General features: G+C 41.0%; 1 protein-coding gene across 5 annotated transcripts in view; it reads left to right on the top strand.

The window, feature by feature from the left end:
- TENM3 (teneurin transmembrane protein 3) overlaps positions 1 to 20,083 on the top strand; it is a 454,793-nt gene that overhangs the window by 116,736 nt on the left and 317,974 nt on the right. The window contains exon 1 of one of the 5 annotated variants that reach the window (XM_032618481.1): positions 3,438 to 3,500. The exons of the other annotated variants lie outside the window; for them this stretch is intronic. The gene's annotated coding sequence lies outside the window, so the exon portion shown is untranslated. Of the gene's footprint in view, positions 1 to 3,437; positions 3,501 to 20,083 lie in introns of those variants that run through there. 5 annotated transcript variants of the gene reach the window in all.

Raw genomic sequence — 20,083 nt, 5'->3', positions numbered from 1 at the left:
ACACTATGGATTCGGTGCTTAATCACTAGCAAGAAAATCATCACCCCAGTTTTGGTTAAACTCTGCTTTTTCTTCAAGGCTTTTGGCCTAAGCAGGCAGAGGGCAGAAGAATCTTAATATTAAAGCTAAGTTGGTGCCGATCTGAAGTCACAGCTCACGCGTGGACTTTTTTTTTTTTTAATACAATTTGCTCTGATTTGATTTGGTTCATGCATTTTTAAAAATCTTCCTCGTGGTGTGCAGTCATTAGGCTTTTATGCCTGAAGAACTGCGTTCAGTTATAAGTAAAATTCATTTAACAGCACAAGTATGATTGCATGTGGTTATTTATTCACAACAAATTAGCCACATAATTCAACATATTTGGTAGTGTCTGCTCATGGAACTGCAGGGAATTCTGCAGATCTCAGACAAGAAATGCTTAAGTTATAGAAGGCAGTATCCATAATGCTAATTATTCCTGACAGCATCAATATGGCAAACTATAATAGATGAAAATAGCAGTTTAAGGTGTGCCTTATTATATGTCTCTGTAGGACACTTTAGTGGACCCCCTGTATGTAAAAGATGGCAGTGACTTAACGCATGGATGGGTGTAGCCCCAGGCCCTTGTATCTTTTCTTAGGAAGGTATTTGTGGAAACCATCCGTTTGAAACCCCGTCTCTCCCTCTCCTTCCCCGTGGGCTGCTGCTCAGCCGTGTTCAAAGTCAGTCCTTGATCATTCTCAAAAGGGATGTCTTGGTCTGATTTGAAAATAATTAGTTTCGTATTCAGGAAAGGTAGAACTAGATCTACATGCAGAATATTCCAAGGTAGTCCAATATAAAAATTTACCTAACCTGTATCTGATATTTATAGATGGGCATGGATTAATTAGCATTCTAAATTGGAATTTTAATAAATACTACCCAGCAGTGACCAATTTACATGGCATTTATCTGGGGAAACGAGCGTGCCCAAGTATCAGTCTTCTTGAGATTCATCTTGACCCAAGCGGCGATTTAAGATGTTAAAACCTTTCATTCCTCGATTAGAGTGTTCATCTTCCTGTCTCCTCACGTTCTAGTCCAAATCCAGATCTGCTAACCTGTCATCAAAAATCCAGGGGTACGTATCTGAAGCATTCCCAAGTCCCTGGGTCCTGGAAGACTCTCAAGGTGCAATGCTTTACCTATTTAATTCTTCTAAGATTCCAATTGAATACGCCTTCTTCATATTCCAGGGCCTAAATCGTTCTACAGCGTCTACTGGCATTACTTCAGGTAACCCTCCCCTCGCCCTCCCCCATGAATCACACACGTTACAGTGATTCGTGAAAGGATCCTTTTCAAAATATTACGACTTGGGAGGATATTTGCCTAAGAAGTAGAAGTCTTTCAGTGCCCGCAAATAGCTATTGTTCTATTTTTTGACCCAGTTTTACTAAGGTGAATTTCAAAACCTTGAAATAACTTTGAAATTTAGACTGTGTCAGAGGCATGTTTAAATACTTTCTTTGATACCTTAATGATGTCCTAATTAAAGAGTGAACACATTGATCATTCAGGGAAGAATAAGCACGATGTTTGTGATCATCAGGTAACAGAATGTGTTTGTGAGTCACGATTTTCGAAGAGCCATTGTTATTGAAAGCAAAGCACACTGCGGTGCAGAGGCTGTGCTTCAACGCTGAGGAACAGCAGACATTTCCGTGAATGACAATGGATGTGCTGGATGGTAAGGAAAACTGGAGAGGAAGAGTGTTCACCGAAAGGCAGGTGAGCTGTATGCACATCACTGTAGCATTACACGTAGAAGGCGACCAAAGTCAAGGTAGAGATAACCTGAAGAGGGAAAAGAAATTGCTGTTGTTAAGTCAAGGAAATTGAGAAAAGGATATAATCTGATAAATGAAGGGGGGGGAACACTGGTCCTTTCTTAAGTAGCCATTTGTTGGCTTACTATTTTTAGATGAGCGTTAAAACGTGGAATGACAGCTAATGATGCAAAGATCTGCTGATTGATGCTAGTATTGCAAGGTGCTGCTTGTTGTCTTTGTTTCCTTATTAATGAAAATACCTGAGGGGTTTGCAAGGCTTGGAAGAAAACACGGGTGAGCCTAAAAATTCAGGAACATTCCGTCATTCCGTTCTTAGCTTAATGGAGGAAGAGGCTGAAGGGGATGGAATGTTCTGGAAGAAAGAGAGATTAAAGGAAGGAGGGACGTTGGCCCAGAGGCCACACAAAAATAACGATGAAAGTGCATCTGGAGGGAGGAGAAGGCAATCTTTTAAAGTAAAGATGTAGTAAGAGCTTGCAGCATCGAAGTGTCTCGCGTTCAGAGTGAAGCCCCTTGGAACGCCGCATCAGGTAGGTGTCCCAGGTCCGGGCTGTCCAGCCCTGGCGCGGCGTTCACAGTTCGCTCAGACCCCTTGAGCTCCTATGTGCAGCCCCGGAGACCGCCCTCCCTCCCGGCGGAGCGGGCCCGGCGCCACCGACGGCGCTGCTGGGGGTCCGAGTCCCCGGTCGGCACGATCCAGGAGCAAGGCAGCTCCGCCCCCCGGCCCGCGGGCCCCGGGGCCGACTCGAGGGACCATGCCTCGGCAACCCAGGCCGAGGGGCGATGCGGGGTGAGCCGGTGCCCCCGCTGCGCTTCGCAAGCGACACACACACACACACACACACACACACACACACACAGCGCGCGCGCGCCCGCCGGCGCCCGACTTCAGGCCCCGCCGGCGACCCCTCCCGCCGCCTGGGCCCCCGCCGGCCCCCTTCCCCGAGCGGCGCGTCCCGCCAGCTCGAGGACTTCGTTTCGCGGCGACGACGGGGCGCGGGTCCACCGCTCGCGTTCGGACGAAGGCCACACCGCCGCCGCCGCGTGAGGCGTGAAGGCTGGCGGCTCAGGGGTCGGGGTTCATCCAGATGCTGGGAAGGAGGTTCTTTTGTGAGCGCAGCCAGGTCGCGCTTCCGGACAAGGACCGACTTGCAAAGATCCACAGCAAGCCAGAGAAGCCCAGGACGGAACGCGGGCGCTGCACGGCCTGCGCGCGCGCGCGCGGAAGGCCTCGGATCGGGGCCTCCGGGGGAGACTGGCGAGCAGCTCGGGGCGCAGGTGGCACCCCCTGCGCGTGGGACGCGGCTCTGGGGACGCCCGTCCTGCGCGCGCGTGCGTGTGTGTGTATGTGCGTGCCTGCTTGTGGAAGCGGGGGCGGGGGCCGGGGGCGCGGCCGGGAGCGCTGGCGCCTGGGAGCGGGGCCGGCGGGGCGGGGCGGGGCGGGGCGGGGCGGGGCGGGGGCGGCCCGGCCCGGCGCGAAGGGGTTAAGCGCCGCCGCCGCCGCCCCCGCCCCCTCCGCGGCCGGGTGTAAACAGAGGAGCCTCAGCCTATCATGTCTAGCGGCCGCTCGCAGCCGGAGCCCCGAGCCCGGCGCAGTAACACGAGACGCTCCAGACCGCGGCAGCTTGGTAGCGCCGGGCTCGGCTCTGCACGGCCACAGCGAGGGCGCGCGGCGGCAAGGTGGGTGAGCGGCGGCGGCGGCGGCGGCGGCGGCGGCGGCGGCGGCTCCGCGGCCTGGGCGGCTCCTCGCGCGGCTCCTCGCGCGGCTCCTCGCGCGGCTGGGTCGCTCGTTCGCGCCCGGGAACCGCGGCGGCGGCGGCGGCAGCCCCGCTGTCCTGCCCTGTGGCGTCGGGATGGGAGGAGGCTCTGCGCGGGTTCGAATCGGGGCCCAGGCAACGTGAGCATCAGATCGGCGGGGGCGCTTTGACCCCTGAGGGGCCGCCTTTAGGGTTTAGAGGAGGCGGAGGCTGAACTCTCTGGAGGACTCTGCGTCCCTCGGAGCGATGCAGGTAGCTGCGGGGAGAATGGTCTTTTGTTCGCGCGTTTTTAATTAAGTGGATATTTTGTTATGAGTAGTGTCCAGGGCTAACCCAGGAGATAGCGCTGTGTGTTTTCCCCGCGTTCTGTTACTTTTGCGACGTGGCATGTTGAATTCGTGGGGAGCACATCTGGAGCTGGAGTGATTTGGGATCGTTGATGTCTCCGGGGTTTCAAAATCCGCCTTGAGCTGGAATTAATCAGCCCTTCGGTTTCCTAAACTAAGGTCCGTCGTGCCAGCGGTTTAGGGCGGGGCGGGGCAGGGAGGGAGGCACACAGTAATCTGGCTAATGATTAAAAGAGCAGCTCTTCTCCTGCAAAATACTCAGCGTGTGATTTTTTTCTGGAGAGGGTTTTGCAGGGCAGAGGCTCTAAAAGAAATCCCGCTTTTCCGTCGTGCTTCGATGCAGGTCGCTCCCGTGGAGGAACTAGTTGGGAATGATTTTTGGAAATAAGTTGCGCACTGTCTATCGCAGTCGGAATCATTTACCATTTATGTGTGTATCTTAATAAAATAAAACAAGGATCCGTGGCAGCTCTCAGAACGAGAGGTCACATTTCCTCTCTCTCCCTGTGCTGGCATCTCTCTCTCTCTCCGAATATCTCCTAAATGAGATGTACAGAAAATGCGTGCTGTGTCCCAAAGCCATTCTGTCTTCCGAAAGCCTGAGATAATCAAATTCAGCGCCGTTAAGAGGGTGTAGTTGAAGATTTGATCCCCTTCCACTGAAGTGGAAATACTTTCAGTAATTGAAAGCAGATTCACGTCTGGAGTTGTACAAGCCAAGGTTTTCATTTTTAAAATAAACCTTTTGTTCTCTGGCTTTAAAAGTTCCGGAGAGCCATCCAGAGACCTCTGTGTGCGCTAATCGTTAAAGTAGCCAAGGCTTGAACATACCCAGGGAAGGCATTGAGAAAACACAGCCTCCCTGCCTCCCAGCCTCCCTGCCTCCCTGCCTCGCGGTAGCGGACTGTTGAGAGCAGCCTGCAACGTCTGGGCCCCGCGTTTCGCTCTCTCCCCGGATTCCCAGACGTTCAAATGCAGCTGTACTGTTCAGAACCCCCAAACCCCAGGGAGAGCCCATCTGTTTTAAGAGGTTAAAAAACTTGAAAATTTTTGGTGTTATCCCATTGTATGTTGCGATATACACAGTTTGATGCTAAACTTTGTCATCAAGCGTGAAGTATGCTTCATTTCAGCAGATGCCGATTATGCCTCAGCCGGTAGATTGAAACGTACAAAATATGATCGCACGTTAACATGGTTGCCCTCTCATCTTTGGAGGCTAAGTGTTGAAAGCTTTTAAAAACTGGCTCTTGAAGACTGAGATGAGGATGCATTCTAGACGAGAGAGTCACTTACTCTTTTTTTAGCTGTGAAGATTGAGAAGGATGGCGGTGTACAAGAGCGGTACCTTCCTTCTTCAGGACAAGGAATCGAAGATGAATTGTGTAGTTATGAGGGAAAAGTGAGAAGAGTTGCACTTTTAACAGTGATAACTGAGATCAGAGAAAAAACAGAAAGCAGTATTCCAAATATTTTTAATAACTACTTTCTTAAACCTAGTTTGGTGATTATCAATAAGATGTGAATGGGCGTATTTACAGAGTATGACATGGCAGTTTGATTTCTTAAAAACTACTTGGTAGCTCCGTATTTTACCTGGTTTCCTCGTCTTGATAGTTAATCCTTTGAGCGCATTAAAAGAAATATGAAGTGAATAACTTGGTCATGATTTAAATGATGTTTTTGTGAACCCGTCTCACGTAAGAGTCATCTTTTATGAAATCAGTATTTAAAAGATTCAGCAAATCTTTAACTACCAAATAAAATCTTACTACATTTTGGCTGTGTTGCATCACCTTTCTTAGATATCATTGGCCTAGTGTGTGGCATAATAGAATTTAATTTTCCTCAAAGATTCAGAAAGAAAAAAGCAACTTCCTGTGGACCCTTACAGATGTCTGAACACTGATTTTCAGTGTAAGATCCTTAGCTAAACATTTAAACTCACGCTTTCTGTGACTTCTATTTACTGTTAGTTTTTCTGTCCTTACATTTTTTTTTTTTTTTAACTTGGTAACGGGTGTGCATAGGATCTTCTGTCATCTGAAATCACATATTCAATTTGTCACGGGATTCCTTCCTTTCATAATGTAGGGAAGTGGCAAAGGAGGCACTGTCTAAATGCGGCGATCTTGATAATTAATGCCATAAAATAGATTAAAATGCTGTTTTCCAGGTATTCATTTCCTTAAAAGGGCCACCAGAACAGCGTTGCTAAGCACCCGTCACTACTGCAAGTAACAGAAAATGACCCAAATTAAAGAACCTGTTCTAAGCTGTATTCTTGCATTTTCTAAAGTGCATTTCAAAAGGTTTAACCAGACTCATTCAATTAGTGGAGAAAAAAGGATCTATTTTCAGCTCTGATCAGCAATTAAAAGATTGGGCTTTGGAACATCAGTCTCTTTATAATTTCTTTTGTTTTCTAGACTTTAAACAGTTGTGAATAAAGATTTTTAACAAATCACCTTCCTTACAATCCAAAGGTACATGCTAAACGTAGGGCAGTATATTTGCTTTAAATTTCTGTCTAATTGAGTAATTTTTATTAGCTTTTCCCTCATTTCAAAAAAAGTTTAAATTTTACACTAACATGGTAAACTACTGCTTCACTCTGGATTTCTTACTCTTTCTTTGTGAAAAAAAAAATATATACATGCATACATACATGTGTGGTTTAAACTAAAGTATGGTTGTAATTATTTGATCTTATCCTAGGTATGAGTGCTTTAGCACCAAGCCCTTGAGAAGTATTAGGATATATTTCCTTAAGGATGTTTGGATGGTGTGAATTTGGTACCACGAAGGAGAGAGAGTGATATGTCAAAGTGAGAAAGTAAATAAGTCAATTAGGGGCAGTAGGGTGCTTTTTGTTGTTGTTTTTTAAGAATAAAGTTAGCTGTACCCTTCTGGGTTAGACCAGAGCTTCTATGTAGTTAGGGCTAAAAACCTAAGCCACAACTGTTGAAGTGTTTAATGAGTTACATCTTCCTGGGACCTGGTTCTTAGCTAATCCAACAACGGTCATAAATACAAGTTGGGGAACTTTCTGGTTGACGAAAGAATTTGATGGATAAGGGCTGTTAGAGGAATAGGAGAGATGAGACAGGAGTTCCCAAAGGTTTAGATTAGGATTATTAGCAAGATTTTTTGCTCTATCACATTGATCTGGGCAAGTTTAAAGCATATAAACATAGGTATTAAGTTATCAATCTTAAGTGATTATATATGAAGTGATTCCATATCTTCAAACACTGAATATTTTTAAAGCCAACATAACACTTAATTCTTTCTACTGAGAGAGATATTTTACAATAGTAATTCATTATATTTAGTTTTATCAGATCGTTTGGCATTACAGATTAGTCTAGTAATAGATAATATAAAATACATGAGATGTGTTATAGTGTTGTCTAAAATGGAAAGTTATTTATTGTAATACTTGTTTACGTCTAAGGCCTTTCAACTTGAAGTCTCAGTTTAGGTATTTGGAGTGTGTTTGTTTTTTGACACGTCAAAATTTGTTTTTCCCCATAGAGAATAACATTTTGATGTGTAGAAATGATTTGATCATATGTATTTTTAGCAGCCTTGAAATGGTATATATTTTAATATTTTAAGAAACCAGTTGTTTAAAATTGGTGTTTATATGTTGATTTTAGTTAGGAACCTAGCTGCTTAGTTACAAATCCTATGTGTTTAAGTTTTGAAATATCTACTCTTACTTTTTTACCACAAAAGGATGATAAAAGCTACCTCTTTGGTATCCCAGAAACAATGTATACCATAGATGTCACTGATGGGAAATTCATTTCACAAGGGAAGAATAATAATTGAAAAGTGCCCACAAATATTTGAGGGCCCATCACTTCTAAATAATAGTTCAGGTTGGGAAACCACATACTATAGTATTTGAAAAAGTTTCTCTTAAGTGTTATTCTCCCCCTCTCTTAAAATTAAATACTATTTCACATAAAAGTCTTGTTCTGTACATTTAGAAAGCATCATGGATTCTAGTGCATTCCAAAATGACTAATACAAACTAATGTAGAACAGCACTTCAGGTTTTGCTATTTAGACATCTTAACCTGAAATTTTTTAAAATTAAAATAATGTGTGGGTCTTTCTGTGACATTTTTTTCATGTTAGTGTCTGCCCCGCCCTCCTTTTTCCATAACCTTAAATTGTTTCCCGCAGGCAGAGGGAACCTGCTGTCTAGAGACCTGTAAAATGGAGCCTGGAACTCTCTTTCTGCTTTTTCTTTGAAATAAAACAAAACCACCATATATAACAAATTTAACGCTGTTAACGTTTTCTAATTATTTAGCCATTATTTCACTTTACCTCCCGCCTAAAAGTTGTACATTGGTGGAGTCGACACCTGGCTGTGCTCTTAAAAGTTTGTCTTTCAGTTCCTGTGATAGTAGGGGGCAGTACATCTCCTTGATTACCTTTGTTCAGGGAAACGCTGAAAGGCCAGGGTAGTTAAACAAGGCCATTTGGATCTGTGAGGTCAAAGTTAGATGCGAGGAAAGTGGTTCAATGCATTATCATCCCATTGACCGCATCATCGGTAGAGTGACCTTGATGGAGGTAGAAAGAGCCATTTGGCTGTTTTATGACAGCCACCCCTGCTTGTTTTATCACTGACACATCTTTACATCCCCTTTTTCCTGTTTCCTTCTTTTTGTTTTCAAATAGTATTTCCTCTGACCCTAGGCCATCACAGTGAAGGGGAGAATTAAAAATTAGTTTCTTTTTAATTGATAGTAGATTTTCCTTCGTACGTTCATATCATACATTGATGTGTATGGAGGTATTCCTTCATTAAAAATTAAGGTGATCAGGCTGGCTGACCGTTCTGTATTTGCTTTTAAGGATCTTTTAATGGTGATGATTAGTCTCTTTGCAAAGAAGCTGCTATCCTGCTACTTTTCAAATTGTTTCTCGGCTGTTAAACGGAGAGACCTGCCAACCTCAATTTTAGCAGCGGGAAGAATGTTTGTTTTAACAAGTGTCTAGGTATGTTGACTTGAAGGGTTTTAGTAGTTCTGTTGCTGCTGTCCTAGAGCCGTCACTTCCCTTAAAAAGGTAAAACCAAACCGGAAGGTTTTTAGTTTATATTTCTTAACTTTATGGCCAAGATTTTCCTTGTGATGTATTTTATGTCAACTCCATTAAAATGGAATTCTTGATTAAATATTTGGACAAGTATTGTTCAGTTATAGGAAGAATTTTATTAAACACAGTACAAGAGCTAACCTTTCTGGAAACTCCAGTTAAAGCAATTAAGTGCTGCATACAAGATTGTTTTCCTAGGCAAAGCCGTCAAACATCAATGATCGGCATTTACGCTTTACTTTTTGCTGAATTCTTTTTATTACAATTAATCAGAGCTAAGTACACATCTTTTCATAAGGAAGAAAAAACTTGGCCCATTATCAAAATTCCTCGAATATCATTTCAGAACCTATCATCACGCAATGAATTATGTAACCCTAAAATCTGAGGAACTCAAAATCACCAGAAGTAGTACCGTCAGGCAAGTCAGATTTTCTTGATCGCAAAGGATTTATGTCTATAAGGACTTTTTATTTTAAAAACAGACGTACTGAATTGAAAAATGTTTAAAATGAATTATCCCGCCCCACCTCCTCCTATTCTGTTCTCACAGTAAGGACCTTAGTTCAGGCTCTTTTCGTCTCACGCGTAGACTTTTTCATGAGCCTTCTCATCTGGTTTCCCTGCCTTCTGTCTGTCCCTCCTTTAATCCCGCCTGCACACTATCATCAGAGTTGTCATTCCGAATCATGATTCCGAGCATGGCCCGTCCCTGCATTGAACCTTCGTTATGTCTTTCGGATCAAATCCAGATTCCTTAAGTGTGTTTTATCAGGCCCTTCGTGATCCCCCCTCTTGTACCTTTCCATCCGTGCTTCAGCATTTTTACTTGGTCGGTGCCACTTACCTTCTTACCTTTTCACAGGTCTTTCGAGAGCCTACCTGCAGGGCATTTCTTTGAAGCCTTTGCTGTTTGCCCCAGGCAGAGCTGGCACCTGCTTGTAGACTTCCATGGCACCTGGGACAGGTTTCTGTTACGGGCACTTGACACATTATACTGTGATCCTTTGTTTACAAATCAAGATCACCTAATCCAGACTACCTATTTTATAAGTGGAGAAGCAGGGCTAACCTTTGATTTGTTATGTATTTACTTAGTCCAAATCTCTGTGCTGTACCTTTTATATGGACATTATTTTTATCTCATCTTCAGAATGAGCGTTTTAACTCCCGGAGTTAAATACTCATAATCTCCATTTTAAAGATGGGGAAACAGGCCTGGACGAGTTACGTGCGTTGCTAGTTAGCTGTGGAGCGCGTGTCCAGGACGCGCTCCTGCACTCCCTCGAGGACGACGAGTGGAGATCACCACATCCCTCCGTTAGAAGTGACTGGGCCCCAGAGCCCCTGACTTCCAGTCCAGTTTTGGCATTAAGAAAAATTATTATGACATCTTAAAACACCTAATATGTAGCAGATGGTTTATGAAGAAAATATTCTTACTCCCTATTTTATAGATGAGAAAATTGAGGCTAAAGAGATTAAGTGATTTGCATAAGGTTATTCAGCTACTAAAGTACAAAGGCAGGTTGCTGCTAATCTCAGATTTATATCATTCTTCATTACTGAATTCTTCCTCTAGTTTAAATATTAAATTGGATTTTGTTCTGACTTCAGTCCTAACTTTGCTTTACATGTAAGTTTTCTTTACTGTTATAGAATAGAATTATGCCAGTATACAACCTTTCCTAAATATTGTCACCATTGAATGTTACAAATATTTCCATGTCCGTTCAAGGCAGATCATGTAATTTATCAGCAAGTACTTACGGAGAGAGTATGTGTTTAGTATTTTACTCTGTTTTTAATCTTCTTTAGATTTTTTTTTTTAGTGACCCATGATTATAAATGATCATCTGTGATATAGCTAATGTCCACTCCTTGGCTAATATGCAGCAATGATTAGCATCATTGATTAGAAAATTAGTAGATTATGCCTGTATCGACGCTTCTATTCCCTATTTAATGGTTTGTTTATTTAATTGATGACTAATGCCTTTACTATTAAAGGCTATTAAGACATCAAAATGGTAATTATTTAACCTGGCAAAATGATAAATTATGTTTGTGTTTATTCCTTTGTGCCCAAGGCTAATCTGGTGTTCTTTTCTTCCCTTCCTTCCTTCCTTCCTTCCTTCCTTCCTTCCTTCTTTCCTTCCTTTCAAGTTTTAATATGCTAAGGACTTCTGCTTAGGAAGTCAAATAAATTAGCATTTAAACTATTATCTGGTGGTATGACCTTGGAAAAGTTGCTTGACTTTGAGTTGTACCTGTGAAAGGAGGGAAGTAAACCAGATCAGTGGCTTTAGGTAGTATGGATTCTTGTAGAGGTCCTGTAGGATTTCTTCAGTTAATTCAAAATTCTTGGAAAAAAAAACACACCAGACTGCAGATGGTAATAAAACATAGCATGCACAATAAAATATACAATAAACATGTATGTCCTGCTTCTATGCATATATTTGCATTTTTGTGAGGGTGTCTTTGGTTAGGGAAGTTAGGGCTCTATACTGGCTTTTTTGTTAATTCGGCTTGCCTAAGGAATAAGAAGAGAAAGCATGCCCTGCGGAGCAAATCTGGGAAAAGTGTATCCTTACTCACCAGCTTCCAGGGAAATGGGTAATGTTCGGTAGACCACGTATGCTTTTGCTACATTTGTGTTTGGTTATAATAGAGATTCTGAAAATGAGGGTGGTTGCCCTCATTATGAATAGATAATTACTATTCCCAAGTTCCATCATAGTACCTTGACCAAAACTTTTTTGGAACTATTCTTGAAATTCAGTTTATTTGCAAGACACAGGTAGTTCTTGTTATATAGTTCTTGTTATATAGGCATGTCTCATTTTGATCAAATACCAATTCAGCTAGTTTGAGTGTTTACCTTCCTTCACGGGCCTAACAAACCAGCATTTGGCTATTTCACGATATTAGATCTCTACTCAGAGAGGGAGTGTTTACTACAGATAAATATATTCCATGAGGCCTTTTCAAAAGAGAAATATCAGTGTTACGTTGAGAAATGACTGCATTATCCGAAGAAGGTGATAACTCCTGAGATGGCCTGCAGAAGGCAATTATTTTCACGTGGATGAATTCTAGTATTTTTTTTTTTTTTAAGAGTTGAGTGGCATTGTATTATAGCCCCTTTCACATGTCAAGATTAACGACTGAACCCTTAATGGGCAGAACAATTAAATTTAGAAATTTAGAAACTAAAACTTTATAGTTGTTTCTAATGTATAATTGTTTATTTTAAACATTCTTAGACTTTTTTAAACCACTAAGGGCTGTAGATGTGTGATAATATGTTTGATTTCTTTAAAGTATATTTAAGTTTCATGCGTATTACATTTCATACAGAAAGCTAAGCTCAATATTTACGTTTATGCTTCCAGTTAGGAATAGGGACTCACGGTGCCAGGTCTTAAATAAATTAAAAAAAAAATTATTTACTTTCATGCTCCGATATCAGTATAAACACCTGGTTTATTGAAATGCTTATTAGTAAAATATATTTATTCAAGTAGTGCCTCAGTTTCTCAAGAGCTGGGCATTAGAATTTTAAACGTACAAATCTTTCCACCTCAGTAAATGCAGAACATGGGTAGAGTTAAATATTAAAGATTTTTAAAGTATATTTATGGAGAAAGAAAGTTGATAGGATTTTTTTCATTTAAAAAACATCTCCTTGTGTGTATTTTATCAAAAGCATCTCCAGCCCCTATTTCTGGGAATATCTCGATTAGCAATAACAAGATATCTACCTCTAAATGCCTAGGGTGTACTTTAATGAGATACCTCATTGGAAGGAGGCCGATTGTTATTAATCTCTGCAGTGTGGAATGGAAGCACTGTGAAACAGAGATAACTAGTTCTAGGCTCTAACAAAATGATAGATCCCCATCAAGACCCTAGGGCAGAGGACCTTACTATTGAATAAAGGTAAATTTGAGACCAATATTGAATTTTTTCTCTATTTCTTAAGTTCCCCGAGAATAAAATTCTGTATATGTTAGACTGTTCCATTTAGGAGAATTCTTGTGTTACACTTATTTTTTGACAACTCGGTCGATCATAAGCCAATGAAAAGCTAGCATCTGAGAGCCTGGTTCACGTTGTTAAAATATATGTCAGCGACGAAAATCAGCCTGCTTTTACCATAGGCTAAACTATTTGAGGTGGCAAGCTGAAACCCACAGTAGAGCACTGAAGTTCAGTGCCTGAGAAGCATACATACCCACTGCACACTGGTGGTTGTGAAAGGACTGGAGGGAGGGAGGGAAGAGAAGGACAGAGGTGGGAGGAGTGGTCCAGGGGTTTAGCTATTTCTGTTCCATTTTATTTGTTTAAAATAAAGCATGAGATCTGAAATTAACAACCTTTTGCGATACTGTTCTATACATGCTATTTATCACACAACCTCGACTCCACTTATATGTAAGGAAAGACCCATTCTGTATATTTCTGTTAAATTATTAATTAGTGTTAACCTGGTTTCTTTTTAAAATGACGGGCTGCAGTAGTTGTGGCACACGGGCTCAGTAGTTGTGGCTCGCGGGCTCTAGAGCGCAGGCTCAGTAGTTGTGGCGCACGGGGTTAGTTGCTCCGCGGCATGTGGGATCTTCCCAGACCAGGGCTCGAATCCATGTCCCCTGCATTGGCAGGCGGATTCTTAACTACTGCGCCACCAGGGAAGGCCTACTCAGCATTTATTGAAAACCTACGGAAAACCTGTTGTGTACCACCTGGTATGCTTTTTACCATCTTATTCATAAATCATATAATTCGGAGTCCATTTAGACTCATTTCTTTCCATTTATGTGTACACTCAGTCAGTAGTCATATAAAGTGCTGATTCCACAAACCAGACGTTTCTTGGATCTGCCTGTTACAATGCAACCACAGTCATTTTTGTTAATATCCTTCTCACTAGCTTCCCTGACTTTAACTTTCCTCTTCAATACCGGAAAAGCGAATCATCTTTCTTGGGGATCTCCTTGATTTTCTCTCTCCTACTCAGGAAATCGTAGTGTCATATCAAGAAAATATTTGAGCCTGAAGGAAGGAGGAGTGAGGTTGTGGAGAGCAGGCCTTCGAGGCAGAGGGAGGTGTGAGCAGAGCTGTAAGAGTGGAATGTGTGAGGTATATTTGAGAAGAAAATCAAATAACCTCCTTGGATCATGAAGTTCATGAAAGAGAGATTTGGAAGATGAGGCTAGAGAAGTTGGTTGAAGCCAGGACATGGAGGACCTTGAATCTCAGAGGAAAGGGTTTATTTTGATGTTCATTTGGGATCCATTGGGTATTTGGCATAGAACACAGTGACATAACAGAATCTGTTTGGGGGAGGATCTCTCTGGTGGATGAATTATAAAAGGGAGATAGTAGAAAGAGAGAAACCAACAATGAACTTTTCCTACTGTTTTCAATGCATGACTTCCTCTGAAATTTTACATTTTATCAATGTAAGCTTCACAAAGGCAGGAGTCTCTGTTACATTTGGTATGCTCAGAGCCCAGAACACTGCCTGGCACTTGGTGGTGCTCAGGGAATACTTGTTGAATTGAATGAATGAGAACACCAAGACCCAAAAAGATTAAGTGACTTTTTCGAATTTACACAGCTAATCGTGACAGACGCAGGACTGCATATTGGCGCCCTTTTGACTATGCGGTGCGAAGCTGTCATTCAGGTCATTTCCACTAACATACCTTCTTCTTTCTTCCTTGTCAACTCTTATCTTAACTTCTCAACTCATTTCTTCCAGCAAATGATTGCAAAATATCTTATATCTTACATACTCATTACAGCCTCCATGGAGCTCTTAGTAGGTTGCTTTCATACCCAGATGTAATTGGTTAAATTATTTATTCTACTGCTTTTTTGTTGTTTTTTTGGATGGCAAACTCAAGGTCAGAGACTGTATCTTCTGTTTAGGGTTTTGTTTGTTTGCTTGTTTTATTTTTCAGCAGCCCTCCTCTCCCAGAACACATATACTCAAAACACTTTCTCTGAGCATGGAAGCTTGTTGACTGACTACCCAACCTTCAAATGTGTCTTTTAGTTCAAGTTGTTGAGAAGTTACACACATACAGTTGAAATTATTTTTGTCAGGTTGGAAAAGGACCACTTAAAATTTACTTGATATTTTTGTAATAGTTGAAACAAGTAGTGAAATGAAATTTTTAAGGGTTTTCCAGCTCTCCACTTAAAGCAATAGTCTTGTGAATTTAACTAACTAGTTTATCATTTTGCAACTTAAAAGCAAAAGGAAAGGGGCTTCCCTGGTGGCGCAGTGGTTGAGAGTTCGCCTGCCAATGCGGGGGACGCGGGTTCGTGCCTCGGTCCGGGAGGATCCCGCGTGCCGCGGAGCGGCTGGGCCTGTGAGCCATGGCCGCTGGGCCTGCGCGTCCGGAGCCTGTGCTCCGCAACGGGAGGGGCCACAAAAAGTGAGAGTCCCGCGTACCGCAAAAAAAAAAAAAAAAGCAAAAGGAAAAAATTCAGAGGTATTCTGTCTGATTCTGTGAGACCACCTTGAAATAAGATGCCACAAAAAGAGAAGTATTATATGAAACCATTGCAAAAACTATGAGATGACCCACTATCATTGTCTGACGTTTACTCAGTAATATTACTCAGTTATTTTCTCTGTTGTCAACACATTGCTCTATTTTAGTAGAACAGTGCAATTAGTGGAGTAGTTTAGTCCAAGTATCTCTTACTTGTGTAAGTATTTTGTTATAATGTCTTTCCCTGAAAAAAGTGTTATTCATTAAGTGTAATAGAGGCTCTTACTATGATTAATAAAATGTTAAGGAATCAATGTTTTTAAATAGACCAAGAAATTGTCACACTTTTATAAACATTTGTAATAGCCAGTGAATCATTATTAGATCTAGAGATCTTTCCCTCACAGTTGACAGGATTAAAGGTAGAAATACTCTACCCATGAAATGTGAGTTTCTCCAAAATATGAAATGTTCACGTATGATTCAGAGACATCCTGATATTATATAACTTTCCAGATTTAAAACTTTTTAGAGAAAATTTCACAATTTACTTCAAAATGAATTAAAACTACTGAAAAATGAACCAGGCTTATGCTGAATATGGCAGTAATATGTAGTTCTACAAGGTATTAATTTAGAATTTTTAATGTTGAAAAAATTCCACAATGAAAACACTCAGGCTTTTTATGCTACAGAAAGATAATTTTAGAGAAATATGTGCTTTCAGATAGATTTTGTGAGAGAACCATAGCCTGTATAGTACTCATTTTTACCTTATAACTTTATTACCTTGTAACCATGTAATGTTATTTTGTATGTAAATTAGATTAATTTTTTTTTTTTCTTTTTTTGCGGTACGCGGGCCTCTCACTGTTGTGGCCTCTCCCGTTGCGGAGCACAGGCTCCGGACAGGCAGGCTCAGTGGCCATGGCTCACGGGGCCAGCCGCTCCGCGGCATGTGTGATCCTCCCGGACCAGGGCACGAACCCGTGTCCCCTGCATCGGCAGGCGGACTCCCAACCACTGCGCCACCAGGGAAGCCCTATATTTGTATTTTTGTTTGTTGAATTAGAATCTTTCTGAATATGCTTCTGCTCTCATTGCTCAATATTGCCTGCCTAGATGTGTTTATTCTTTTGATGCTTACTCCCTGAATCAAGTTTTAATCTTTGAAAGTCCTTTGACATATTTTAGAGACAGAATTTCTGAGATAATGTCACTGAGGTTTTTTGGAGGATGGGGCAGGGGAAGGGAGTATTGATTCATAATTCTTAGGAGAGTTGAGTAAAGTGATCTACATAACCCATTAAAGTTATTTTCTAATAATTAAGTCTTAAGGAAAGAGTTTGAGCAGAGTGAAATAAATGTTTGCAGTGGTTTTATACAAATTTCTAAAAGAAGACACTAAAACGTTTTGGGGCCAAATATATTTGCTGAAATTTTAGAGAACTGGACATTACTCTTCCAGCTATTTAGTGGTAGTAATACACTGCTAGAGCATTCCGTTTAATTTAATGAATATGTATTGAGTACCTACTCTGGGTTTACATCAGTGATTTATTAATATAAGATATAAGAAGCTCACTAATAAGTATACAGGTTGGAAAGAAAGTAAAATTTAGTAGTGCTTTGTAACACTAACATTTAATAAATATTGACCTGTTCGTTGTAAAAATAATTTTTTTTTATTTTTAAGTTTTCTATTTCTCATATTAGAGGCCAAAGTTAAGTCCACCTCTCATTTCTGTATCAAACTTTACTAAACAGAGACAAAACTAAATCATTACTGAAGGTTGAATCCAAAATATAATACCATTTTGAGTAATAGATTTAGGCTGCTAGGCTGATGGCTTAGTTCATATTTTAATGTAAATCACCAAAGAATAGATCAAAACAAAGCACTGTCCTAGCCCAAGAAAGATGCAGTTCTTCATTGGCTGGGTTTTTAGGCACTTGAAGATGTACTCATTTCCTAGGGCTACTATGACAATTATTACAAAGTGAGTGGCTGAAAACAATAGAATTTATTGTCTCACAGTTTTGGAGGCTAGAAGTCCTAAGTCAAGGCATTGGCTAGGCCTTGCATCCTCTGTAGGCTCTGGGGAAGAGTGAGACCTTGCCTCTTCCGGCTTCTGGTGGCCCAGGCATTCTTGGGCTGGTACCCACATCACTCTCATCTCATCTTCACTTAGCGGTCTTCCCTCTGTGTCTCTGAATATCCTTTCCTCATATTATTTATTCATCTTATAAAGGGACATCAGTCATTGGGTTTAGGCCCACCCTAATCCGGTATGACTTCATATTAACTAATTACATCTGCAAAGACCTAATTTCCAAATAAGGTCGCATTCTGAGGTTCTGGGTGGACGTGAATTTTGGAGACACTATTCAACCCACTATAGAGGAAGAGGAAGTAGCGTCAAAAAAGGAGGTTAAAAAAAATGGTCTTTGCTGTTCTCAGCATTTTGCTTTCCCATTCCTTAGTGGGTTTAGATACGTTAGAATTGAGTGTTCATACCTTCATACTCCTATTCTTTTGAAGGTATTTTATCTGCCAAAACTGATTTATGCTTCTTTTCTCCTAAGTCTTATGGGAACTTCCAGTGAGAGAGCCATAGAATTTTGAATGTTTGCTATTAAGTCAGAGGGGAGATCAAAATTTAGTTTTTATACTTCTTTTTGTTATTTTCAGAATTTTAAAAACTAGAAAGAAACAAAAAATGATTGAGACTGCCATACTACAGGTATAGCACTCGGAGAATATAGTTATAACCTTTGTACTTGTAAACTGAGTGTCATAGAGTATGCTGTAGTCATTAATTTTGATAAACTTTATGTGGGTATGGTCTGTTGCCTCTCAATTTCCCTGTAAGTTTTAAACTTATAAACTATTTTTTAATGAAAAAAGAAGCAGTTTGATAAGTGAACTTTACGATGATCAACAAAGCTTATTTGTAATTTATTTTAAAAAATTACCTTTGGCTTTCAATTTAAGTTGCAAAATTGAAATATCCATATATACCAGAAAATAATTTTTTAAAATCAACTGTGTTTTAATAAACATGTGAAATATTGCTCTGTGAGAATGAATAGATATCTAGGTCAGGAATTTTCAGAGGTTTGTCTTCATCTTTCAAGACAATAAATGATACACTGAAGTCTAAAGTATTATATTCCCAAGGAGTGATGGATGAGATCCTTTCCTGAGAGCAGCTATTGGTAAATTAGACATGGGAAGGGCCCTTTCTGGGTAGTGTAGGGAGGCTACAGACAAGGGAAAAGCCTCAGTGCTCGAACTGTTACCTGGCTTTTCGTTCTGCTTTGGATCACCCCTGCGGGAGGAGAGTTCCTATGTGGAATATAATAATACGAATATAGTTTAAACCCATCTCCATGAACGTTCACCTTGTAAATATCCAGTCTTCTAATCAGAATGTTAGGATGGTCTGTCCCTTTTTGGGGTTTGGGGATGGAGAAAGGGAAGGGGTTCTGAATCTGGGACTTTGTACCAGTCAGATATTTTGCAGAGTAAAGATGGGGGTCATCTACTCAGATTCCTCATTCAGACGTAAGAGAATATATCCACTTATATTTTTGGATAATCAGTCAGCCTTCTCTTCAACTGGTGGGATATTTTTGCTACATGAAGAAATCAGGCATCTCCTCCGCCACCCTTCTGAAGTACGTGTTTTCCCAGGTGTGACTTGCACACAACTTCAGTCCAGGGGCTGGTTGGAGGAGGGAGATGTATTTTGTTTTTTATTTATTTATTTTTTGGGGGGTGAGGTGGAGATGTATTTTAAATTGCAAACGTTTTCCTTCTTTTCTTGTTTACGTACCATTCACGATTAGAATTGATTTTAATTAAAAATATGCTTTTTAAACAGATATCTGTCAGATCTTCCAAAGCAAGTATATTTTATTATATGAAAGTATATCTGAGTCTTAGAACATTTTTCCGTATAGAATATTCCAAAAATGACTGGCCTGGGAGAATTTGGGTTGGGTGCTCTTTCGTCTCCTCTGTTCCCAGTTTACTTTCTCTGGAGGAGGAGGAATCGGTGATGATCTGACCTACAAAACGTAAATTCGTAATGCTATTCATAATCATTCAATTTATAAAAATGCTTGCTGGTTTAAAAATGTTTTAAGCTCAGAGGCAGAAAATACAAGGCACACAAATGTTTCATGGTCATCTATTTATTAAATACCTAGTTTCTTATACTTGTTTCAACAACAGGAGTTACTTTGTTAACTTGTTTTCCTATAGAATTAGGATCCACAGTATATTTGACAGTGGTCAGGTTTCTGCTTTACCCGGGGCCACGCACATAGCATGAGGACAAGACCTACTTACTGCTCTGGGTGTCGGAGATGTGGATGCCAGTCTGTGATCAGCTGTCGACCACCTGACTTGGTTTGGATAACAAACTCCTAATCATGACTCAAAAGACCTGAAATTCTTCCATCATACTTTTGTTTAAGCTGACACGTAACATCCCTCTTTTCAAGTGTACATTATCATT

This window comes from Phocoena sinus, chromosome 21 (genome assembly GCF_008692025.1).
Source record: "Phocoena sinus isolate mPhoSin1 chromosome 21, mPhoSin1.pri, whole genome shotgun sequence".
NCBI classification, from domain to species: domain Eukaryota; kingdom Metazoa; phylum Chordata; class Mammalia; order Artiodactyla; family Phocoenidae; genus Phocoena; species Phocoena sinus.
This window is presented reverse-complemented; position numbering and strand designations above follow the sequence as displayed.